The sequence below is a fragment of the Triticum urartu genome, chromosome 7A, assembly GCF_056163025.1.
Source record: "Triticum urartu cultivar PI428250 chromosome 7A, HENAU_Tu73, whole genome shotgun sequence".
In the NCBI taxonomy this organism is placed as follows: Eukaryota; Viridiplantae; Streptophyta; class Magnoliopsida; order Poales; family Poaceae; genus Triticum; species Triticum urartu.
In genome coordinates this window covers 628,591,283-628,618,410 of record NC_141879.1, presented here as the reverse complement: position 1 = coordinate 628,618,410, position 27,128 = coordinate 628,591,283, and the positions used below count along the sequence as shown (strand labels likewise).

Below are 27,128 nucleotides of genomic sequence, written 5' to 3'. Positions count from 1 at the left end.
TCCTTTATGAAAAAATAGGTAGGATGAGTTTCAAAGAAAATATTATTGTCGGAGGTTAAGCGAGACATGGAAGCTAGATTTTTATCGGCTTGTGGAACATGAAGGACATCTTTAAGGACAAGATCACGTTTAAGGCTAGGGGAATTAATAGAAGATTGACCAATGTGAAGAATGTCCATACCTCCACCGCTTGCGGTGTGAATCTAATCATTGCCGTGGTACCTCTCTCGGAGGGCAAGCTTCTCTAGCTCGTTTGTGACATGGTCTGTAGCACCAGAATCAGCGTACCAGACCTTGTCACCATCAGCTCCGCCGTGCTCCCGCATGACCGCAGCAGCATGCCATGCATCAGGCACGAAGTCCTTATCATACTAGTGCCAGCAGTCAATGACTTCATGGCCCGGTTTCTTGCACAGCTGACATCTAGGTCGATGATTGTTGTTGTTGTTGTAGCTGCCGTTGTAGCCGTTGTTGTAGCTGCCGCCGCGATCACCGCCGCCATGGCCACCACCACCAGGGCGAGCCTGGCCCGGGTTACCACTGCGCCCGCCGCCGCTGCTGTTCCCGCGTCCGCGCCCCTGCTGTCCACGCCCACGGCCACGTCCGCGGGAAGCAGCGTTGACAGAAGATTGGCACAGATTTCCTCCTTGGAGCATGCTGAGGCGAGCGTCGAAGCTCAGGAGCTGACTATACAACTCCTGAACCGTAACAGGTTCGACCCGCGCAGCCAGAGCCGAGATCACAGGGTTGTAGTCGATGTCGAGGCCGGCTATGACGTGGGAGATGATCTCGGCGTCTCCGAGCGGTGCACCGACGCAGGCAACTTCATCTGTAAGGGTTTTAATTTTCCCAAGATATTCTGCCATGGTTAGGTTACCTTCCTGCAGATTGGTGAGCGCCATCCTCGTGTTGATCTTCCAGGCTTGTGTTTGCGTAGCGAACATGGCATGGATGGAGTTCCATACCTCGGCCGGCGTCTGGAGCATTGCAACTTGAGCGAGGACCTCTCGAGACAGAGACCCCATGAGGTACCCTTGTACCTGTTGCTGCTGCACAAACCAGATCGGCCTGGCATAGTTAAAGACCTGCTCTTCCTTCTCATTGTTGGTGATGGTGATGGTGGCAGGGGGCGCCGGACTTGCGGCATTGAGGAAGTGCTCCATCTGTTCTCCCTTGATCTGGGGTAGCTGAAAGTGCAACTATCCCTAGGTGGTTTTGGTAATTCATAACAACATATAGCTCATTGAGCTAATGCTATTCCAAGATGATTATTTCAGGAAAGCTCAATGTTTGGCATGGCATGGATGTGAAAGTGGAACCCTCAAAATGCTAAGGACAAAGGATTGGCTCAAGCTCAAAAGCTCAAGACTCTTCATTTTATATTTTAGTGATCCAAGATCACATTGAGTCTTTAGGAAAAGCCAATACTATCAAGGAGGGATGAGGTGTTGCTTAATGAGCCTCTTGCTTCATGTGCTTAGTGATATGCTCCAAAACCCTCAACTACTTTCCCATATCCACATATGACCTAAACCCTAAAGCCAAACTCGGTACTACCGATTCTTCCTATCCGGCGCCACCGAGTTTCACTTGTCATTAGCCATTGCCAAACCCTAGCAATTCGGTTCTACCGATAGGGATCTCGGTCTCACCAAGATGGGATTGCAAACTCTCTGTTTCCCTTTCGTAACTTTTCGGTCTCACCGAAAGAGCGAATCGGTCCCACCGAGATTGCAATGTAAATTCAGTGTTTCCTTTTTGTAACTTTTCGGTCTCACCGAAAGAGCAAATCGGTCCCACCGAGTTTGCCTGACCAACTCTCTGGTTAGCTAATTACCAAATTCGGTCTCACCGAGTTTGTGTAATCGGTCTCACCGAGATTACGTTATGCCCAAACCCTAACCATATCGGTCCCACCGAGTTGCATGTCAGTCCCACCGAAAATCTCTAACGGTCACTAGGTTTACATTTTCGGTCCGACCGAGTTTGTTGATTCGGTCCCACCGAGATTGGAAAACTGTGTGTAACGGTTGGATTTTGTGTGGAGGCTATATATACCCCTCCACCTCCTCTTCATTCGTGGAGAGAGCCATCAGAACACATACACAATTCCAACTCATATGTTCTGAGAGAGAACCACCTACTCATGTGTTGAGATCAAGACATTCCATTCCTACCATATGAATCTTGATCTCTAGCCTTCCCAAGTTGCTTTCCACTCAAATCTTCTTTCCACAAAATCCAAATCCTATGAGAGAGAGTTGAGTGTTGGGGAGACTATCATTTGAAGCACAAGAGCAAGGAGTTCATTACCTACACACCATTTGTTACTTCTTGGAGAGTGGTGTCTCCTAGATTGGCTAGGTGTCACTTGGGAGCCTCTGACAAGATTGTGGAGTTGAACCAAGGAGTTTGTAAGGGCAAGGAGATCGCCTACTTCGTGAAGATCTACCGCTAGTGAGGCAAGTCCTGTGTGGGCGATGGCCATGGTGGGATAGACAAGGTTGCTTCTTCGTGGACCCTTTGTGGGTGGTTGCTTCTTCGTGGACCCTTTGTGGGTGGAGCCCTTTGTGGACTCGCGCAACCGTTACCCTTTGTGGGTGGAGCCCTTTGTGGACTCGCGCAACCATTACCCTTTGTGGGTTGAAGTCTCCATCAACGTGGATGTAGGATAGCACCACCTATCCGAACCACGGGAAAAACATCCGTGTCTCCAATTGCGTTTGAATTCTCCAAACCCTTCCCTTTACATTCTTGCAAGTTGCATGCTTTACTTTCCGCTGCCAATATACTCTTTGCATGCTTGCTTGAATCGTGTGATGATTGCTTGACTTGTCCTACAATAGCTACAATCTGCCAAGAACTAAAATTGGGAAAAGGTTAAGTTTTTATTTGGTCAAGTAGTCTAATCACCCCCCCCTCTAGACATACTTTCGATCCTACAAGTGGTATCAGAGCCTTGATCTCCATTTGCTTTGATCTCCATAACTTTTGGTGGTCATAGCCTTGGTTTCACAACCTAGGAGAGTATGGCGTCTAGCGAGGGAAATTATCACCGTAGAGGTCCTTACTTTGATGGTACTAATTTTGCTAGTTGGAAGCATAAAATGAAAATGCATATTCTTGGACATAACCCCGCCGTTTGGGCTATTGTGTGTGTTGGTTTGCAAGGTGACTTCTTTGATGGGAAAGAACCAAACCGTGAAGCTACCGCGGATGAGTTGAAGATGTTGCAATACAATGCTCAAGCTTGTGATATTCTCTTCAACGGATTGTGCCCCGAAGAATTCAACAAAATCAGCCGTCTTGAGAATGCAAAGGAAATTTGGGACACTTTGATTGATATGCACGAAGGTACCAACTCCGTCAAGGAATCCAAGTTGGATGTGCTTCAAAGTCAACTTGACAAGTTCAAAATGAAGGATGGTGAAGGTGTCGCTGAAATGTACTCTAGGCTTGCTCTCATCACAAATGAGATTGCCGGCTTAGGAGGTGAAGAGATGACCGATAGATTCATCATCAAGAAGATTCTAAGAGCCTTGGATGGAAAATATGATACTGTGTGCACATTGATCCAAATGATGCCCAATTACAAAGATCTCAAGCCAACGGAAGTGATTGGAAGAATTGTTGCTCATGAGATGTCACTTAAGGATAAAGAGGAACTTCACAACAAATCAAGTGGTGCCTACAAAGCCTCATGTGAAGTCCCTACATCATCAAGTGAGAAACAAAACTTCAATGAAGAATTGAGCTTAATGGTGAAGAACTTCAACAAGTTCTACAAGAGTAGAAGCAAAGATAGAAGCTTCAAGTCAAGGTCCTATAATGACAAAAGATCTTCTAGTCGAGAGCGAAACTGCTACAGTTGTGGAAGACCCGGACACTATTCCAATGAGTGTACGGCTCCCTACAAGAGAAGAGAAGATTCTCCAAAAAGAAGAAGCAAAGAATCACCACCAAGAGAGAGAAGGAGTAGAGATGATCGTTATGAACGAAGATACTCACGGAGAAGCAAGGATTCGGAAAAGAAGGAAAAATCATCAAGGAGCTACACAAAACGAAGACATCAAGCTCATGTTGGTGAATGGGTATCCAGCTCCTACTCAGACAGCCACTCCGAGAGAAGTTATCACTCCGACTCCGAAGATACTCAAGATGAAGGTGTTGCCGGTCTAGCACTTGTGTCAACCAACTCCTACGACATATTTGACTCACCAAATGAAGGAATCTGAAGATGCTTCATGGCCAAAGGTCCTAAGGTAACACACCCCGAGTATGTTGATTTCAATAGTGATGAAGATGACTTGTTAGGTGATGATTTGCTTGTTGACAGCTCTAGTGATGAATACTATGATGAAACGTCAATTAATCATGCTAATCAAGATAAAACGAATGACAATGATTAGGAGAAGATTGAGGCTCTAACTAAAGAACTAAACACTCTTAAGTTAGCTCATGAAACTATCTTTGAAGATCATCGAGAACTTTTAAGAGCTCATGAGAAATTACGCTTTGAAAAGCTCAATCTTGAGCAAGAGCATGAGTTCTTAAAAGCAATCAATGATGATCTCCGCAAGAAAAGTTCTTCTTACATTGCCAAGCGTTTACTCTTATCCACTTCCATGCCTCAAGTCAAGTCTAGTAACAAGAACAAGAAAGATTCTTCCTCTAGCAGTAACAATGATCATGTTAAATCCAATATTGTTGCTTCTAGTAGTTCTCTTGATTCCACTAATGATTCTCTTAGCCAAGTTACACTTGAGCAAAAAAATAGCTTATTGAAGGGAATTATAGAGAAAGGAGTGTACAAAAGCCTTGCCGGGAGTAAGCAATTCGAGGAAATTGTGCGCAAGCAAGGAATGCACCGGAAGAATCAAGGTGTTGGTTTTGAATGAAAGTTCAATGCCAATGGAGTTGAGTGGGAAGAAGATCAATACCCCAAGACTAAGTTTGTTCCTCAACAAGAGAAGTATGATACTTCTTTCAAGGGGACACAAGCTCAAGATGATCTTCCACCACAAGACTACAAGCAAAAAGGCAAGGACAAGCTTCAAGAGGAAATTGATGCATTTGAAGAAGCTCCTAAGACCTTAGTCAAGTGGATTCCCATGACTACTTCAAGTTCCACTTCATCAAGTACGACTACAACTCCAAGGATTCCCATCAAGATGGTGTGGATCCAAAAGAAGAAGAACTAGAGAGTTCTTGAGGGTGACTCCGCAAACATACTTCACTCTTATCATTTTGGCAAGAACAAGTGCAATCAACTTCCACATCTTGCACTAGTTCAAGGAGTCACAAACCCTCTTGTTGGTAAGACAAGGGACAAGGTAACCTAAAAGTTTTCATGGACATCATCTTGTGTGTGCATCACTCTATGTCTATGGATATCCTTGTTTGTTCCTTGTGGGACTAACCCATGTAGGTATTGAAAGTGCAATTCACTCAAATGGATAGCTCCAAGTGATCTACATCAACATTGAGCGTCCACATCTTCAACATCTACATGAAGTCATCATCGACAAAACCCAAGGTTAGTTCGTCCCTCCTAGGGGGGATATCACATCTAGGGGGAGCTTTACTCTAAGACTTGAGCTAAAGCAACTCTATAGATGTGAACACAACAAATGCTTTATGTAAAAGTGGTAACCCCACTTGAGCTTAAACGATGAGTATGACCTATGATCAAGTGTTCTCACTTGACTCCTAAGTCAATATACTCATATATAGATGACCTTGTCATCGCAAATTGCTTGATAGATGCTAGAATTGGTTGTGCATGCCTTGTCACATATTTCATTTGCCATCTTATTGTGTGAGCATGCTGGTTGCATATTTTACTCATTCGAGTACATCCACTTGTTGTTTTGATTGTTCGGTTTTATTTCCTTTTGCCAAGTGGATGGACAAGAATGCCTAAGAACCTCCTCTAGCTATCTATGCTTTTCTCGTCTCAAACTCTATTCATGCTACATCACAAAATTTGATCAAGTCAGATTCGAACCACTCTGTGTGAGGAGCGCTCGGAGTCCCCGATTCGTCATAGACTTAAACTTCCAAAACCTCTTTATGATTCTCGGTCTGACCGATACCCCACTTTCGGTCCTACCGAGATCATTAAGTTGATCTAGGTTTTCGATCTCGGTGCAACCGATTTGAACCTTTCGGTCACACCGAGTTTCAGTAACTGCTTGCAGTTATGAATCTCGGTGCCACCGAGTTGTTCCACTCGGTCACACCGACAGGGTCGGGCTATATATAGTCACGGGCAAAAATTTGGAAATTTCTCCGAACCCCTTCGCCCGCGCGACAGCCTGCTCTGCCAACTTGGTCTCCGGATCATCTTCTCGCCACCAGCCGCCTCCAGTCGCTGGTCTCCATCGCCGTCAACGGAATTCAACCCCGCCGTTGCCGCCGTAGCAAGTCTCCGCCGAACTAGGGTATGGACTCGATCTTTGTGCTATTCCCCAATCTGATTCTTAGCACATTGTGATCATCATGATTCTTGCCACGATTGAAACACTCCTATCCAGTCAATGCGCTCGTAGATTAGGTTTGATTCGAAAATTTTAGGGTTAGGTTTCCGCCGAAACCATCTCGGACCCACCGAGTTGAAAAACTCGGTCCCACCGATTTGGCTTATGCCATTGCACAAGTGAGACTCGGTCTGACCGAGAATTACTTATCGGTGTGACCGATTTTGGAACTTTGTGAAACCCTAGCAGTCTCGGTGCCACCGAACCGTGACTTGGTCTGACCGAGTTCACTAGTTTAGGTGCCAAAACTGCTTTGGTATCACCAAGTTTAAAAATCGGTAGATCCGAGATGATTTCAGTGGGAAACTAAAACTAAGTTTTTGGATCATTCTTTTGCAAAAATCTCTTCATTTTGTGATGCTCATCTATTCTACCTCATCTATAAACTATTCACAGGGTCAGCAGACAGCTTGTTCAACATGTCAGATCAGAGTGACAGCCAGAATGTGTCAGAACAGCAAGTGGTGATGAGTGAGGGCACTAGTCCCTCAAGTTCTTCAGATGATGGCAGCAGAAGTACTCCAAGCAATTTGCCAAAAGCTGCCACTAGACAAAGGAAGAAGAGAACTTTAGATTCTGAAGATGAAAATTATGTGGCAGAGGAAGAGGCCACATCAAAGAGAGTTGAGCCAGCACAGGGCACAAAGCCAGGGATGAAAATCAAAAGGCCAGCAGGCAGGCAGCCTATGTCAAAGGCTAGAGCTTCAACTGAAAAGCCTGCACCCAAAGAGCCAGTTGCTGCTGAAGGCAAGAAGAGGAAGGAAAGGGTCAAGAAGACTGTAGCCAAAGTGCTTGGAAAGGCTTCCATTATGGAAGAAGAAGAGGATGAAGAGCAAGTTCCCAGAAAACTCAAGCCCAAGATCCCAGACCACAACGATGCTCATCCTGTGGCTGAGGACATGAAGCTCAGGAGAGACTCAAGGTTGAGGAAGTGGAGAGAAGCAGACCCGTATGCTTCAAGAAGAAGGACTGTTGTGGATTACAGATTTCACACCAAGGAATAGCAAGATTTCTATGAGATAGTTGACAAGAAGCCCATTGTTTGTGACATGAGATGGGTCGACTGGACCTACATGAAGGAAAATGAGGAACACTACCCTGGAGTGTATGACAGCTTTAGTGCTTGTGGAGTTGCAGACTTTGTTGGGCAGAAGCTCACAAAGTGGAACGAGGAGCTAATCATGCAGTTCTACTCCACAGCACACTTCTACCCAGATGGAAGGATCACATGGATGTCTGAAGGTACGAGGTACCAATCAACTGTTGAGGAATGGGCAAAGTTGATCAATGCCCCAGAGGAGCAAGCAGATGACTTGGACATTTATGCCAAGAAGAAGATGGACCACAACTCAATGTCCAACATGTACAAGGAAATTCCAAACGAGGCACTTGAGACTTTCAAGTTTGGCTCTGTGCATTATCTTCTGTCAGGATTGCCAACCATCAATTGGATTTTGAGGCACACCCTATTGCCCAAGTCAGGTGATCACAAGATGATCAGAGGCCATGCAATCAATCTGCTTCATGTATTTGATGTGCCTCAGAAGTTCAAGGTGATGAGCCTCATAGTGGAAACTATCAAAAGGACTGCAGCAGATCAGAAGAGGAGTTGCAGATATGCCCCACAGATTCAGGAGCTCATCAACTCAAAGATGGGCACGGGCATATACTTATTGGACAAGGAACACCTGCCCATCCGTCCAGATTTTGAGGATAATCAAGTTGTAATGACTAAGAATGAGCCATCATCAGTTCAAGCACAAGCAAAGAAGGAGAAGGCAAGGAAGGAGAAAGCTGCCAAGATGCCAACTCAAGAGGAGGCATCTAAGTATTTCTTGAAGACCAAACAAGAGCAGCTTGGTTACCTGATTGCATCCACCCTGCGGATTGAGAAAGGACTAGCCACCCTAACTCAGAACCAGGCAAGCCTAGAGAGAATCATGGAACAAAAGTTCTATGACTTGGATGTCAAGGTGACAGAGATTCAGACTGCAGTGGAGCAGCTCCAGGATAACATGCAGGAGAGGAGAGGCAGGACTACAACTGATGCCTTTGCCAGAGTGCCACGAGGTCCGAGGTCGTCTGCAGTGCCAGTTGCTGACACCAGAGCCACCACGTCTGCACCAGCTACAGCCTCAGTTCCACCAGCTCCAGCATCTACTTCAACTCCAACTCCAGCGTCTACTTCAGCGTCTACGGAAGCCTTCGTCCTTGGAGTGATCTGGACTCCACCACCACCTGAAGATCAAGCCTGAGCGTCGATCTAGCACTATGCATTTTCTAGGAACTTTTTGGTAACTTGTTGCCAAAGGGGTAGAAAAATGTATAGATCATAGGCTTCGAGAGAGAGAGTGTTTCTTTTTTTCTCTCTTGCTTTATTTGGTGTTTTTCGAACTTTGTTTGCTTTTGAGTGCTTGAGATACTACGTCATTATTTGTGAGACATTGATGATCATGTGTTTGATCATAAGCTACACTTAATGTTTGCTTAATGCTATTATCTTATATATCTTATGTGATCATTCACTTTTCTTGGTGATGAGTGCATGTATTTCATTCTTATCATTTTAAGCGCTCCACCAAGATGTATGTGACATGGAAGAGTAACCCATGACTCTAACTCCTTGTGCATTTGTAGTCCAAAGCAAATTTTAAATATGCACAAATTTAGGGGGAGCTCTTACTTGTCACATACTTCTCAAAGCGACAATATATTTCATGCTTATTATCATTTGTCGAAGCTTTGATCTATATGTTGTCATCAATTACCAAAAAGGGGGAGATTGAAAGTGCAACTATCCCTAGGTGGTTTTGGTAATTCATAACAACATATAGCTCATTGAGCTAATGCTATTCCAAGATGATTATTTCAGGAAAGCTCAATATTTGGCATGGCATGGATGTGAAAGTGGAACCCTCAAAATGCTAAGGACAAAGGATTGGCTCAAGCTCAAAAGCTCAAGACTCTTCATTTTATATTTTAGTGATCCAAGATCACATTGAGTCTTTAGGAAAAGCCAATACTATCAAGGAGGGATGAGGTGTTGCTTAATGAGCCTCTTGCTTCATGTGCTTAGTGATATGCTCCAAAACCCTCAACTACTTTCCCATATCCACATATGACCTAAACCCTAAAGCCAAACTCGGTACTAGCGATTCTTCCTATCCGGCGCCACCGAGTTTCACTTGTCATTAGCCACTGCCAAACCCTAGCAATTCGGTTCTACCGATAGGGATCTCGGTCTCACCGAGATAGGATTGCAAACTCTCTGTTTCCCTTTCGTAACTTTTCGGTCTCACCGAAAGAGCGAATCGGTCCCACCGAGATTTCAATGTAAATTCAGTGTTTCCTTTTTGTAACTTTTCAGTCTCACCGAAAGAGCAAATCGGTCCCACCGAGTTTGCCTGACCAACTCTCTGGTTAGCTAATTACCAAATTCGGTCTCACCGAGTTTGTGTAATCGGTCTCACCGAGATTACATTATGCCCAAACCCTAACCATATCGGTCCCACCGAGTTGCATGTCAGTCCCACCGAAAATCTCTAACGGTCACTAGGTTTACATTTTCGGTCCGACCGAGTTTGTTGATTCGGTCCCACCGAGATTGGAAAACTGTGTGTAACGGTTGGATTTTGTGTGGAGGCTATATATACCCCTCCACCTCCTCTTCATTCGTGGAGAGAGCCATCAGAACACATACACAATTCCAACTCATATGTTCTGAGAGAGAACCACCTACTCATGTATTGAGATCAAGACATTCCATTCCTACCATATGAATCTTGATCTCTAGCCTTCCCAAGTTGCTTTCCAGTCAAATCTTCTTTCCACAAAATCCAAATCCTATGAGAGAGAGTTGAGTGTTGGGGAGACTATCATTTGAAGCACAAGAGCAAGGAGTTCATTACCTACACACCATTTGTTACTTCTTGGAGAGTGGTGTCTCCTAGATTGGCTAGGTGTCACTTGGGAGCCTCCGACAAGATTGTGGAGTTGAACCAAGGAGTTTGTAAGGGCAAGGAGATCGCCTACTTCGTGAAGATCTACCGCTAGTGAGGCAAGTCCTGTGTGGGCGATGGCCATGGTGGGATAGACAAGGTTGCTTCTTCGTGGACCCTTTGTGGGTGGTTGCTTCTTCGTGGACCCTTTGTGGGTGGAGCCCTTTGTGGACTCGCGCAACCGTTACCCTTTGTGGGTGGAGCCCTTTGTGGACTCGCGCAACCATTACCCTTTGTGGGTTGAAGTCTCCATCAACGTGGATGTAGGATAGCACCACCTATCCGAACCACGGGAAAAACATCCGTGTCTCCAATTGCGTTTGAATTCTCCAAACCCTTCCCTTTACATTCTTGCAAGTTGCATGCTTTACTTTCCGCTGCCAATATACTCTTTGCATGCTTGCTTGAATCGTGTGATGATTGCTTGACTTGTCCTACAATAGCTAAAATCTGCCAAGAACTAAAATTGGGTAAAGGTTAAGTTTTTATTTGGTCAAGTAGTCTAATCACCCCCCCTCTAGACATACTTTCGATCCTACAGTAGCACGACAGCCTTCCAGAGGAGAAAAGTTCGTCCTCGTGAGCTTCTCTGATGGAGGCGGACCGAGAGAGGGCGAGCTGCTGGAGGTAGAATATGATGCAAAGGTGGAGGTAGAAGATGATGCAAAGGTGGAGGACGCGGACAAAGTGGACAAAGCGCTCATGGTGGATGCGGGCGTGGTGGATGCAGCGGTGGACGGCGTGGTGCCTGTCATGGTTACCTCTCTACTCGATCTCGGTTTCTCTCTTTTTTCTCGATCAACTAGATTGATTCCTTCTCGAGGGCTAGACGTACGAGAGGAAGGGCTCTCATGACCATATGAGGAAGCGTAGAACCCTTTGTCTCGAGCCGCGATGTATATATATGGCCAATGCCTTGATGTACAAGTCGAGAGATCGATCATGATCCTCTCGAGAGGTTTACAGAAGATACGGGAGAGAAGAAGAGATAGACAGGGATACAAGTTAAACCACTTTCCTATCCCTATACAACTTGTATTCTGACAAGTACCTCGTAGTTTGGGCACCCTGGGAATGGTGAGACCGGAGGAACATTCTGACTCTTTCTCTTGGCGGCCTGCTTCGCATGGAAAATACTCTGCAAGATTGGCATATCTGGCTCTATTTTGGAACGGAAGTTGCGCCGTGCGTGACAAAAATTCGGGGTTCATGGGCACCACTCGACATCAAATTTTTTGCTTGGCTGGCTATCTATAGAAGATTGTGAATCGTGGATCGTCTCGCTCGACGACAATTGCAAGTTTGGAACATCCTAACGGTTGTAAGTTGTGCGATCAACTACCTGAGGACCATGACCGTATGCCCGAAGGGTCTTCGAGCAACAATCCACTTTGCCAGCCGAGGTCGAGCGTCACACTAGAGCTCAGCTCTCTTTATGTAATGTATGGTGCGTGGTTGCCAAATAGGCGAGGAATAGCCCCCCGCCCCAAGACGGCTTCTGCTGGCGTGCCTTCTTGTGGCTAGACTAGCACATTGTGTAACTTCGACTTGGTTCTTCCTCGCTTAATAAAAAGACACACAATTCTTTTGTGTTTTCTTGAAAATAAAAATAGTTGGGGTTACTTGCTAACAAAATAGATTCTTGTTTACAAATACTATAAAATTATTGTTAATAGATTCTTGTTTACTAATATTCACTTGATAATGTCATTTTGCATCACATAAGTCGAATATTGATTGTGCACAGGCATTCAAAACCTTGCAAACAATACATTGCCAGATGATGGCGGGCCAGTACATTTAGGAAATAGTCGCGGAGACTACATTTAGAATTCCTTTCCGGGAAAGAGAAAGAGCAACCTTCTACACATTAGCTCAGAGATCTTCATTCATTGATTCATGATATACTAAGTTGGATGAATATAGTGAACTTCCCCATTCCTCCTATCCCTACGAGTCCTAGCACATGCACAAATAATTCACCAAGGTATTTGATAGCATCATCGTGGTACATAGGATCAGGAAGACTATAAAACCATAGGTGTTGAACTCCTATCGTATGCAAGGTAATAATTTTGAATGGTATGGATGTGTGTGGAATGAGTGGAATGAAGGAAAGGGGCTCCTTTTAAGGGCATGGGGTGCACATGGAACTTAAAAGGCAGGGGCAGATATTTGTGTTTTTTTCGAGAGTATGCCAATGGTAGATATCTGTGTTAATGGGTACCAAAACAATGATGGGAGTGGAGAGAGGTGTGTCACAGCCTAAGGCCATGAGCCCACGACGTCATTGGATAGAAGGTGGAGGATATAAATACAGCTTGTGGAGAGCTGCCACCTTGGGATACTTGCTCCTTGTAGAGAGCAGAGGATTCATAGTAGAACGGGAGCAAGGCAGAGAAAGAAGATAAGCTCAGTTCCTTTCCGTTCGATGTCTCACTTGCTGAAGCTGCTCTTATTTGTAGCTAGCGGAGCCAAGTCACCGGCCCTGTCCCACAGGCCATCGGCCCATATCCATCACGCCCAATACACTCCCATGGACGAGTATAACTATTTGGGTGCTTCACAGCTCGTGGACGGTGCAATAAGGGAGGCCGGGTCACGTACTCATGTGAAGGTGCTATTACAATGCTTAACTATCGCTACATATCGGATGTCATGTACAAATACACACACACACACATACACACCCACACACCAACACACAAATGTAAATTCCACATAGCACAACCAACTAGAATGAGAGCTGGTGGTGGCAAATCTAGGCCCTAATGAAAGGAGGGCTACCGGCCCTAGGTAGGAAGAAAACTGAGCAGATTATTGGGAGACCTCTTTGAGTTGTGTTGTGTTTTTAGTTATGAAAAATAGACAGAAAAGTAGAGCCTTTGGATATATTAGTTGCGACTAATTTGTGTTGTGCAGATTTATCTATTTGGTGGTTGTCCGTATCATTCCTTGATGCCCAGGCTGGTAGTAATGATGCTTTCCTTCTTCAAGAAAAGGTTAAGCTTAATGATTTAATTCTCTCTTATTAAGTGCATAATGGTTGAAAACAATTATTTATTTTCAGCAAGAAAATAAAAGATGGTATATTTTTCTAAAAAGCTCTACCAGATTTTGTTAGTATTCATTTCCCTGATGATATTCAATGACCAAACTTTGATCCAGCGTGATTGCACTGGTGTGGTGGTCTCTTGTACATACATTTCACTTTAAGATCTTCAATCATAGATACATGATCCTTTGTGGCTTCTGGATGTTGTGAAATTCACTATGCCTCCTACGCGTCAAGAATGCAAGAAAACTATGCATTCAGATACATGAACATTTGGTCTACTATTTTCTGATCGATGGGTCATAAAAAATAGGCAATCTATCAAGGCTTTGGATGCCATTTGGCATACAGGGAAAATATTGTGTGTTATCCTATTGAGAACGAGTGTGGAATGAGAGTAGAGAAGGAAATCAAACACATCTTAAAGACATGAAAACCATGACTTAGCAAAGCATGAAGTCTAGGATTCAAATGTTGTGGACTCACTAGTAGAAAAAGGCCCATTTGTCCCGGTTCATAAGGCCCATCTGTCCCGGTTGGGGAACCAGGACTAAAGGGTCGTTACTAATGCCCTAGGCCTTTAGTCCCGGTTCTTATACAAACCGGGACAGATGAGCCTCCACGTGGCCGCTCCGGCGAGCCCAGACAGGAGGGCCTTTGGTCCCGATTGTTAGCACCAACCGGGACCAATAAGCTTCCACACGTCAGTATTTCAGCGGTTGTTTATTTTTGAAAGGAGGTTGTTTAGGGGTTTTGGGGGTTAATTTAGGTTCGTATAGGTAGCTAATAGAGAAATGTGTCCTCTCTTATCTCCGTGCTACTGCTACTGCTATGCCTAAACATGACTTAGATTGAAGTGAGGCAACATGTGGTGCATGTCGAAAGTAATACTAATCCTAACTTGATCAAGTTTGGATTGTACTACTTTCGACATGCACCACATGCATGTTGCCTTCACTTCAATCCAATCCATGTTCATTTCACCCACAGATATATAATAACTCTTCATGCTCGCATCATGCATCATCATAATAACAAGTCCTACTAATCATCATCATACAACTTCTACTCGTTATTAATAACAAGTCATACGATCATCATCCTCATAGTCATCGAACCAATCCTACTTAATTGTTCTTAGCACATGATCATCAGTATTAGGTAGGACCTAAATACCCTCTTTAAGGTAAAATAGCATAAAACAAAATAGACCCTGACTCTCCATTATGGAGAATGGAGATCATCCTATCTCCAATTCTTGCGCTTCGCTTCCTTTTGCTTCCAAGAACCTCCTTACGCCTGTCCATACATTTTTTCCATCCTTTGATTTGCATGTCTCCACTTCTTTTAGAAATCTGGTATGGACAGTTGAGATTTGTAGGATGACCTGGCTGTATGTTCAAAACATTAAGGCTACCTTTCTAATACATAAAATGAGGCACACAATTCTCTGGGATTATCTGTTGAAAAACATAGTAATAACTTCATAGTTAGCAATGATGTACTAGTTTTAGAAGTATGCAAAAGATGCACGGATGTCATAATAGTAAAAAATCTTACCAGGGTATCTCCATGGTAGTTACCGTAGTTGAACACATGCACTAATGGCACGTATTGACCATAATGTTGAGGAGTTTGATTGTAGATATTGTAATTTTCAATGTCAGTACAAAATCCAACCAGATGATTTTTCTCCTTGTAAGTTAATTCGGAGCCATCGGTGTAGTGGGTTTTGTCAACCATCTCCTGCACATTCTTTGAAGAATGAAAATAAGCTGTCAATGGAAATAGCTGTCAACTATTTTGAAATAAACAATAGAAATTAGCTAATAACTATGTTTGAGAAACTCACATAGCGGTAGAATTGGAGCTGTATCAACAAGGACCCAAATGTCCATATTGTCTTGCTCGATTTCAGGATCACCATGATCCATGGTGACAAGCATACCCTCATCAAAACCATACATCTTGCAAAGTGCTTCCCATTTTTTGCAACCAAAATGGGTTACGCTCTCAGAATTGTACATCTTTACTTCAAAATCCACATCATGATGAGTCCTTAGGTGAATTTTCTTTGTTTTGAAACTTTCATGGTCTTCAAAACCCATCCTCTCCAAGACATAGCGCCTTGCATGGCATGGGATAAGCTACTCGAATTGTAAAAGATGAAAATTACACGTTGAAATAGTTGTAGTCATGCTTAATTACGAAAAAAAACACTTGTCGTCGTTGCGTACCGTTTCAACATCGAAGGTCTCCTCGAGCTTAATGATGAAGCGTCGATCATCATCCAGGTGAGGCATGTCGCACAGACCTCGATCGTCGTGGCACCAGCTGCACTCCCCTGGGAGACTTTCGTCATCTCATGATGACATTTCCTACATTCATAATTCAAAGATTAAACTTGTACAATTAAATATATGTACTACAAAAACTAAATTAGATCATTATTATTCATCACGGGTTGACTATCAGTCTGTCGAGTCTTTTCTTGAAAACTCTCAGCTCACGTGGTGTATATATTCGACTCTCGGTGATGGTCGCTACTCACTTTATCCCCGAGTGCATTACACCAAAATGTCTAGCACAGGGAACGAAGGAGAAGCGACCCCCGCGACAACAGTTGGGATTCTTCGTCCTCTCATATATATATGGTGGAACTCTCCCTCACTGATTCCTCTCTGACATTTGCGACCGTCGGTGATGGTCGTTACTCCTTCTTCCCCTAGTGCATAACAAAGGTCTAGCACCCGGAGAAGAAGGAGAAACGACCCCCACGACAATAGTCGGGCTTCTTCGTCCTCTCATATATGGTAGAGACTCGCCAGACTTAAAGTCAACCCGAAATATCGTTTAATTTTCTTTCTAAAAAGGATTTGGCTGGTCTCACCTCGAGGTCGGAGGGGGTAGGTGACGGGGACGACGGCGGGGATGATGTAGGGGGGCTCCTAGATTTCTGGGAAAACAAAAACCCTCTAAGCTATCAACTAATCATATGCATACGCCTTGCATAGTGCTCTCCAATTTTAGCATTCAAAGTAGGAGTAGTTTTCCAATTTGAGCATTCAATAAGCAAAATCAAATCGCAGAATAAAGTAGTATTCAAATTAGGATGCATTCAATTATAAGCAAAACTACATCATCTCTTGCGTCCGTACATCGTCGAATATTATCACTAATACACCTCGAATACTATCATACATATAACATCACTAGTACAGCTAGAACCGTAGCGCCCAACGGGTATCAGCACGGGCGGTGGACACCCAAAGAGAAGGAACCATCACAGGATCGCTCTAGTGAGATCCCTGAAGAACCGGCTAGGTATTGTCGAACCTGCCCTCCAACGCAACCATGTAGCGATGGACGTGCTCGTCCTCCTCACTGGCACGGTGACGTACCACCTCCGCGGTGTCCGGAAGCCTAAGCACCGTCACTGGCTGATGACCCACAAGCATAGGGGATCTATCGTAGTCCTTTCGATAAGTAAGAGTGTCGAACCCAACGAGAAGCAGAAGGAAATGATAAGCGGTTTCCAGCAAGGTATTCTCTGCAAGTACTGAAACAAGTGGTAACAGATAGTTTTGTGATAGGATAATTTGTAACGAGCAACAAGTAACAAAATTAAATAAAGTGCAGCAAGGGGGCCCAATCCTTTTTGTAGAAAAGGACAAGCCTGGACAAACTCTTATATAGAGAAAAGTGCTCCCGAGGACACATGGGAATATCATCAAGCTAGTTTTCATCACGCTCATATGATTCACGTTCGGTACTTTGATAATTTGGTATGTGGGTGGACCGGTGCTTGGGCACTGTCCTTACTTGGACAAGCATCCCACTTATGATTAACCTCTATTGCAAGCATCTGCAACTACAACAAAAGTATTAAGGTGAACCTAACCATAGCATGAAACATATGGATCCAAATCAGCCCCTTACGAAGCAACGCATAAACTAGGGTTTAAGCTTCTGTCACTCTAGCAAGCCATCATCTACTTATTACTTCCCAATCCATTCCTCTAGGCCCAAATAATGGTGAAGTGTCATGTAGTCGACGTTCACATAACACCACTAGAGGAGAGACAACATACATCTCATCAAAATATCGAACGAATACCAAATTCACATGGCTACTAATAGCAAGACTTCTCCCATGTCCTCAGGAACAAACGTAACTACTCACAAAGCATATTCATGTTCATAATCAGAGGGGTATTAATATGCATATAGGATCTGAACATATGATCTTCCACCAACTAAACCAACTAGCATCAACTACAAGGAGTAATTAACACTACTAGCAACCTACTAGCACCAATCCCGGACTTGGAGACAAGAATTGGATACAAGAGATGAACTAGGGTTTTGAGAGGAGATGGTGCTGATGAAGATGTTGATGGAGATTGCCCTCTCCCGATGAGAGGAGCGTTGGTGATGACGATGGCGATGATTTCCCCCTCTGGGAGGGAAGTTTCCCCGACAGAACAGCTCTGCCGGAGCCCTAGATTGGTTCCACCAAGGTTCCGCCTCGTGGTGGCGGAGTTTCGTTCGAGAAGATGCCCTCCTATTTTTTCCCATCGAAAGACTTCACATAGCAGAAGATGGCCACCGGAGGGCCACCAGGGGGCCCACGAGGTAGGGGGCGCGCCCCCACCCTCGTGGGCAGGATGTGGCCCCCCTGGTGAATCTCTTCCACTGAGTATTTTTTATATATTCTGAAAACGTCTTCCGTGAAGTTTCAGGACTTTTGGAGCTGTGCAGAATAGGTCTCTAATATTTGCTCCTTTTCCAGCCCAGAATCCCAACTGCCGGGATTCTCCCTCTTCATGTAAACCTTGTAAAATAAGAGAGAATAGGCATAAGTATTGTGACACAATGTGTAATAACAGCCCATAATGCAATAAATATCGATATAAAAGCATGATGCAAAATGGACGTATCAACTCCCCCAGGCTTAGACCTCGCTTGTCCTCAAGCGAAAAGCCGAAATCGAAAAATATGTCCACATGTTTAGAGATAGAGGTGTCGATAAAAATAAAATACGGACATGAGGGCATCATGATCATTCTTAGAACAACAACTTATATAATTCTTGTCATATGATTTCTTATGCTAGAGTAATAATTCAATCACAATTTCAAGTATGAATCGTAAACTTTATTGAAAACTAACAAACTATAATCTCAGTAATTGGAGCAATTTCAATTTATCATAACATAGGAAAGAGTCAATATAAGAGCTTTTCAGCAAGTCCACATACTCAACTATCATATAGTTTTTCACAGTTGCTAACACTCACACAATACTTATGGGTATGGAGTTTTAATCGGACACAGAGAAAGATAGGGGCTTATAGTTTTGCCTCCCAACGGTTTACCTCAAGGGTAATGTCAACGGTAATAGTTCATGAAAACTCACATCCGATTAGCCATACATACCAGGATCTTTCCAACATACTGTGCTTGCCAAAGGATAAAATGTAAAAAAGAAAGGTGAAGACCACCATGACTCTTATGCAATGTAGGGGATAAAAGTAAAAGATAAGCCATTCGCAGAGGGAAGCAGAGGTTCTCATGCGCTCTTATGGTTGAATGCACAAAATCTTAATGCGAAAGAACGTCACTTTATATTGCCACTTGTGATATGGACCTTTATTATGCAGTCTGTCGCTTTTATTTCTTCCATATCACACGATCGTATAAAGTTTATTTTCTCCCACACTAATAAGTCATACATATTTAGAGAGCAATTTTTATTGTTGTGCACCGATGACAACTTACTTGGAGGATCTTACTCAATCCATAGGTAGGTATGGTGGACTCTTATGGCAAACTGGTTTAAGGGTATTTGGAAGCACAAGTAGTATGTCTACTTGGTGCTATGAATTTGGCTAGCATGAGAGGGAAAGGCAAGCTCAACCATGTTGGATGATCCATGACCATATAACTTATCTCAGATGTAAGAAAACATAACCCATTACGTTGTCTTCCTTGTCCAACGTCAACTCTTTAGCATGTCATATTTTAATGAGTGCTCACAATCATAAAAGATGTCCAAAATAGTATATTTATATGTGTAGACCTCTCTTTCCTTATTACTTCCTATTAATTGCAACGATGACCAAAACTATGCTTGTCAACTCTTCAACAACTTTTAGTCGTCATACTCTTTCTATGTGAGCTCATTACTCTCCATAAGATCCATATGATCTCTTTGTTTCTTTTTATTTCTTTCTCTTTTCTTTTATTCACTTAGGATCATGGCAAAATAATCAAGCCCTTGACTCAACACTAATCTTTATTATATAGCTCACGGACTCGATTACATAGAAGGATTATAAAGCAAAACTCACAACTAGATCACACTAAAAACTTTTACTCTACTAGATCAAGATATTACCAAAAGGATCGAACTAAGAAAAACGGTAAAGGTAAAAGTGATGGTGATACGATACCGGGGCACTCCCCCAAGCTTGGCAGTTTCCAAGGGGAGTGCCCATACCCATGTGATTATGTCTCTCTTTTCGGGGATGGTGATGTGATGTTCTTGGCGATGATGCCCCTCAAGATACGATTCTCCTCCTCGAGCATGTTGACTTGTTGCTTGAGGTCCATTATTTCCTTTCGGATTTTTCCTGTAACAGCCAAAGCTCCCTACACCCAAGGGTGCTGCATAGCTGCGGGAGAACCAGTGACACTCTTTTTCATATTCTCATAAGAAAGAAATCTAACATTGGAAGGGATAACCGAGTTTGTAATAGCCGAGCTCTGCAGTTCTCCCATTGTGAATCCAGCTTGGAGGCGGGAAGTGACTTCTTGATCCTCTTCCATGGCATTTATCCTCTTAAAATCAGCCTCCATCTCTTCCTCCGTTGCTGGCCCAAAGAGGTCAGCATTGTTGTTTGTCGTTGATCTCGGTGCCAGATGAGACAGCCGGCTCTCCCTGACTGACTCTTGCGAAGACATCTTGCTCTAATCTGCAGCCGCAATAGCTCGAAACACAAACAGAGGATAATTGCGTGATACGGGAGTCAAAACCCCCGAGAGATTATATAATGAATTTTTAACGACCAAAATACGTGTCGTGTACGAAAACGGAGTCCGGAGAGCACGCGAGGTGCCCACGAGGTAGGGGGCGCGCCAGGGGGGTAAGGCGCGCCCTCCACCCTCGTGGAGCCCTCGTGTCCTTCCCGGACTGCTTCTTATTTTTTTTATTTTTCTAAATATTCCAAAATGGAGAAATATTGCCTTAAAAACTGTTTTGGAGTCGGTTTACTTACCGTACCACATACCTATTCCTTTTCGGAGTCTGAAACATTCCGGAAAGTGTCCCTTATGTATTCCTCCTGGATTACGGTTTCAATAATATTGGTTTCAACATTTATGGGATTACCTGAGATATAATGTTTGATTCTTTGACCGTCCACCACCTTCAGATTTGTGCCTTCGAAGTTGTTGATTTTTGTGGCACCGGAACGATAGACCTCTTCGATAACGTAAGGACCTTCCCATTTAGAGAGAAGTTTTCCTGCAAAAAATCTTAAACGAGAGTTTTATAGCAATACATAATCACCTACATTAAACTCATGCTTTTGTATCCTTTTGTCATGCCATCTTTTAACTTTTTCTTTAAACAACTTGGCATTTTCATAGGCTTGGGTTCTCCATTCATCGAGTGAGCTAATATCAAATAACCTCTTCTCACCGGCAAGTTTAAAATCATAGTTGAGCTCTTTAATAGCCCAATATGCCTTGTGTTCTAGTTCGAGAGGTAAGTGACATGCTTTTCCATAAACCATTTTATACGGAGACATACCCATAGGATTTTTATATGCAGTTCTATAAGCCCATAATGCATCATCAAGTTTCTTGGACCAATTTTTTCTAGATCTATTAACAGTCTTTTGCAAAATTAATTTGAGCTCTCTATTACTCAATTCTACTTGACCACTAGACTGTGGGTGATAAGGAGATGCAATTCTATGATTAACATCATATTTAGCAAGCATTTTACGGAAAGCACCATGAATAAAATGTGAACCACCATCAGTCATTAAATATCTAGGGACTCCAAATCTTGGAAAAATAACTTCTTTAAGCATTTTAATAGAGGTGTTATGATCAGCACTACTAGTTGGAATAGCTTCTACCCAATTAGTAACGTAATCAACAGCAACTAAAATATGTGTATATCCATTAGAGGAAGGAAACGGTCCCATATAGTCAAAGCCCCAAACATCAAATGGTTCAATAATTAGTGAATAGTTCATAGGCATTTCTTGACGTCTACTAAACCAATTCTTTGACATTCATCACAAGATAAGACAAACTTATGGGCATCCTTGAAGAGAGTAGGCCAATAAAAACCAGATTGCAATACCTTATGTGCAGTTCTATCTTAAGCATGGTGTCCTCCAAAAGCTTTGGAGTGACACTTGCGTAGGATCTGTTCCTGTTCATGCTCAGGTACACAACGTCTAATAACACCATCTACTCCTTCTTTATAAAGATGTGGGTCATCCCAAAAGTAATTCCTCAAATCATAGAAGAACTTTTTCTTTTGCTGGTATGTGAAACTAGGTGGTATAAACTTAGCAACAATGTAATTAGCAATATCGGCATATCATGGAGCAATATGAGAAGCATTTATGACATTTAATTGCTCATCAGGAAAGCTATCATCAATAGGAAGTGGGTCATCAAGCACATTTTCTAACCTAGACAAGTTGTCTGCAACGGGGTTCTCAGCTCCCTTTCTATCAACAATATGTAAGTCAAATTCTTGTAGCAAGAGAACCCATCTAATAAGTCTAGGTTTAGCATCTTTCTTTTCCATGAGATATTTAATAGCAGCATGATCAGTGTGAATAGTTACTTTAGAATCAACAATATAAGGTCTAAACTTATCACAAGCAAATACAACTGCTAAGAATTCTTTTTCAGTGGTAGCATAATTTCCTTGAGCATTGTCTAGGGTTTTACTAGCATATTGAATAACATTTAATTTCTTATCAACTCTTTGCCCTAGAACAGCACCTACAGCATAATCACTAGCATCACACATAATTTCAAAGGGTAAATTCCAATCAGGTGGCTGAACAATAGGTATATCTTTCTTAAGAATTTCAAATGCTTCTACACAATCATCATCAAAAATAAATGGTATATCTTTCTGTAATAAATTAGTCAAAGGCCGAGAAATTTTTGAGAGGTCCTTAATGAACCTCCTATAAAATCCGGCATGACCAAGGAAACTTCTTATACCTTTGATGTCCTTAGGACATGGCATCTTCGCAATAGCATCAACCTTGGCTTTATCAACCTCAATACCTCTTTCAGAAACTTTGTGCCTCAAGAAAATACCTTCATTAACCATAAAGTGGCACTTTTCCCAATTCAAGACAAGATTAGTTTCTTCATATCTCTGCAAAACTCGATCAAGCTTGCTCAAGCAATCATCAAAAGAAGATCCATAGACGGAGAAATCGTCCATGAAAACCTCACAAATCTTTTCACAAAAGTCAGAGAATACAGCCATCATGCATCTTTGAAAGGTAGCAGGTGCATTACATAAACCAAAAGGCATACGTCTATAAGCAAAAGTACCAAAATGGCAAGTAAAAGTAGTCTATGATTGATATTTGGCTGACACAGGTATTTGAGAGAAACCAGAATAACCATCTAGAAAGCAAAAATGTGTATGTTTGGATAGTCTTTCTAGCATTTGATCGATAAAAGGTAAGGGGTAATGATCCTTTTTATTTGCCTAATTTAATTTGAGGAAATCAATTACCATCCTATAATCTGTAATAATTCTTTGAGGAATCAATTCATCTTTATCATTAGGAACGACAGTAATACCTCCCTTCTTAGGGACACAAGGGACAGGACTTACCCATTGACTATCAGCAACGGGATAAATTATACCTGCCTTAAGGAGCTTTAGTATTTCCTTTGTTACCACTTCTTTCATTTTAGGATTCAGCCGTCGTTGATGATCACGAACTGGTTTAGCATCTTCTTACAAATTAATTTTATGTTGACACAGAGTGGGACTAATGCCCTTAAGATCATCAAGAGTATACCCAATAGCAGCACAGTGCTTCTTCAGAGTTTTCAATAATCTCTCCTCCTCCTGCTCTGAAAGGTTAGCACTAATAATAACATGATATATCTTTTTCTCATCAAGATAAGCATATTTAAGAGTATCAGGTAATGGTTTAAGCTCAAACATAGGATCACCCTTGGGTGGAGGAGGATCCCCTAGGATTTCAACAGGTAAATTGTGTTTCAGAATAGGTTCCTGTTTAAAGAATACTTCATCTATTTCCCTTCTTTCATTCATAAACATATCATTTTCATGGTCTAGCAAATATTATTCTAAAGGATCACTAGGAGGTACGGCAATAGAAGCAAGACCAATAATTTCATCCTTACTAGGTAATTCTTCTTCACGGTGTTGTCTACTAAATTTGGAGAAATTAAATTCATCAGTCATATCATCTAAACCGATAGCAACAGCATCCCTTTTGTAATCTATGGTAGCATTAACAGTGTTTAAGAAGGGTCTACCAAATATAATGGGACAAAAGCTATCTTGTGGGGAACCAAGAACAAGAAAATCAGCAAGATAATTAATTTTCCCACACAAGACTTCAACGTCTCTAACAATTCCCATTGGTGAAATAGTATCTCTATTGGCAAGTTTAATTGTGACATCAATATCTTCTAACTCAACAGGTGCAATATCATGCATAATTTCTCTATATAGGCTAATAGGTATTGCACTAGCACTGGCACCCATATTATATAAACCATGATAACAATGATCTCCTATTTTAACAGAAATAACAGGCATGCCTACCACATGTCTAGGTTTATCTTTAGCACAAGGTTTAGCAATTCTAGTAGTTTCATCATAGAAATAAATAACATGCTCATCAATATTATCAGACAAGAGATCTTTAACAATAGCAATATCAGGTTCAACCTTAATTTTCTCATGAGGTGTATAAGTTTTAATATTGCTTTTACGAACCACAGTTGAAGCTTTAGCATGATCCTTTATCCTAACAGGAAAAGGTGGTTTCTCAACATAAGAAGTAGGAACAATAGGATCATTATAAGTGACAATCTTTTCTTCAACTTTAATAGGTGCAGCTACTTTTACTTCTATGAGAGGATGATATTTAAACCACTTCTCCTTGGGGAGATCAACATAAGTAGCAAAAGATTCATAGAAAGAAGCTACTATCTCAGAGTCAAGTCCATATTTAGTGCTAAATTTACGGAAAACATCGGTATCCATAAAAGATTTAACACAATCAAAACTAGGTGTCATACCTGACTCCTTACCTTTGTCGAGGTCCCAATCTTCAGAGTTGCGTTTAATTCTTTCCAATAAATCTCATTTGAATAAAATAGTCTTCGTCATAAAAGAGCCAGCATAAGAAGTATCGAGCATGGTGTGATTGTTATCATAAAGCTGAGGATATAAATTTTGAATAATCATCTCTCTTGAGAGCTCATGATTGGGGCATGAATATAACATTGATTTAAGCCTCCCCCAAGCTTAAGCGATGCTTATATATAATTGTGATCACGATGAACAAGATGCATAGGGTAAAACTTCTAATGAAATTCCAATTTAATCGTTTGTAATTATGAGACCCCATATCATCACATAGCCTATACCATGTCGATGCATCTCCCTTCAAAGATAAAGGGAAGACCTTCTTCTTAACAACATCTCCGGGTACACCTGCAAGCTTAAATAATCCACAAACTTCATCCACATATATTAGATGCTCATCAGGATGTTTTTTTCCATCTCCTAAAAAGGGATTAGATAGAAGTTTTTCTATCATACTCGAAGGAATTTCAAAGCAGACATTTTCATTTTCAGTAGGTTCAGTAGGTTGAGGAGCAACTCTTTGCTCTACTGGTCGGGGTGAAGATACCCCGAACAAGCCCCTCAGAGGATTACTTTCCATAGTAACAAGTGGCAGTAAATTTCAGCACACTATATAAATTTTTCCTTACCAAATTCCATCTACCAAAGGCGCTTCACTCCCCGGCAACGGCGCCAGAAAATAGTCTTGATAACCCACAAGTATAGGGGATCACAACAATTTTCGAGGGTAAAGTATTCAACCCAAATTTATTGATTCGACACAAGGGGAGCCAAAGAATATTCTCAAGTATTAGCAGCTGAGTTGTCAATTCAACCACACCTGGAAACTTAGTATCTGCAGCAACAGTATTTAGTAGCAAAGTAATATGATAGTAGTGGTAACGGTAGCAAAAGGTAACAGTAGTAAAAGTGATGTTTTTGGTATTTTGTATGATGATAGCAATAGCAACGGAAAAGTAAATAAGCGAAGAACAAAATATGGAAAGCTCATAGGCAATGGATCAGTGATTGAGAATTATGCCAGATGCGGTTCATCATGTAACAGTCATAACCTAGGGTGACACAGAACTAGCTACAGTTCATCAATGTAATGTAGGCATGTATTCCGAATATAGTCATACGTGCTTATGGAAAAGATCTTGCATGCCATCTTTTGTCCTACCCTCCCGTGGCAGCGGGGTCCTTACAGAAACTAAGGGATATTAAGGCCTCCTTTTAATAGAGTACCGGAACAAAGCATTAACACATAGTGAATACATGAACTCCTCAAACTAGGGTCATCACCGGTAAGTATCCCGATTATTGTCACTTCGGGTAAATAGATCATAACACATAATAGGTGACTATAGACTTGCAAGATAGGATCAAGAACACTCATATATTGATTAAAACATAATAGGTTCAGATCTGAAATCATGGCACTCGTGCCCTAGTGACAAGCATTCAGCATAGCAAAGTCATAGCAACATCACTCTCAGAACAAAGTGGATACTAGGGATCAAACCCTAACAAAACTAACTCGATTACATGATAGATCCCATCCAACCCATCACCGTCCAGCAAGTCTACGATGGAATTACTCACGCACGGCGGTGAGCATCATGAAATTGGTGATGGAGGATGGTTGATGATGACGATGGCGACGGATTCCCCTCTCCGGAGCCCCGAACGGACTCCAGATCAGCCCTCCCGAGAGGTTTTAGGGCTTGGTGGCGGCTCCGTATCGTAAAACGCGATGAATTCTTCTCTCTATTTTTTTTCTCCCTGAAACACAATATATAGAGTTGGAGTTGGAGTCGGAGGAGCTCCAGGGGGCCCACGAGGTAGGGGGCGCGCCCCCCACCCTCGTGGACAGGTGGTGGGCCCACTGGCCTTCGTCTTTTGCAGGTATTTTTTATGTTTTCCAAAAAGTTGCTCCATGAAGTTTCAGGTCATTCCGAGAACGTTTATTTCTGCACATAAATAACACCATGGTAATTCCGCTGAAAACAGCGTCAGTCCGGGTTAGTTCCACTCAAATCATGCAAGTTAGAGTCCAAAACGAGGGCAAAAGTGTTTGGAAAAGTCGATACGACGGAGACGTATCACTGGCCCACGCGACCGCCACCAAACAAGGATTGGGTC

At 42.4% G+C, this 27,128-nt stretch overlaps 1 pseudogene; it reads right to left on the bottom strand.

Moving 5' to 3' along the window:
* Positions 1-667: 667 nt before the first annotated feature.
* Positions 668-806, bottom strand: LOC125526139 (small nucleolar RNA Z247; annotated as a pseudogene).
* Between the last annotated feature and the right edge of the window lie 26,322 nt (positions 807-27,128).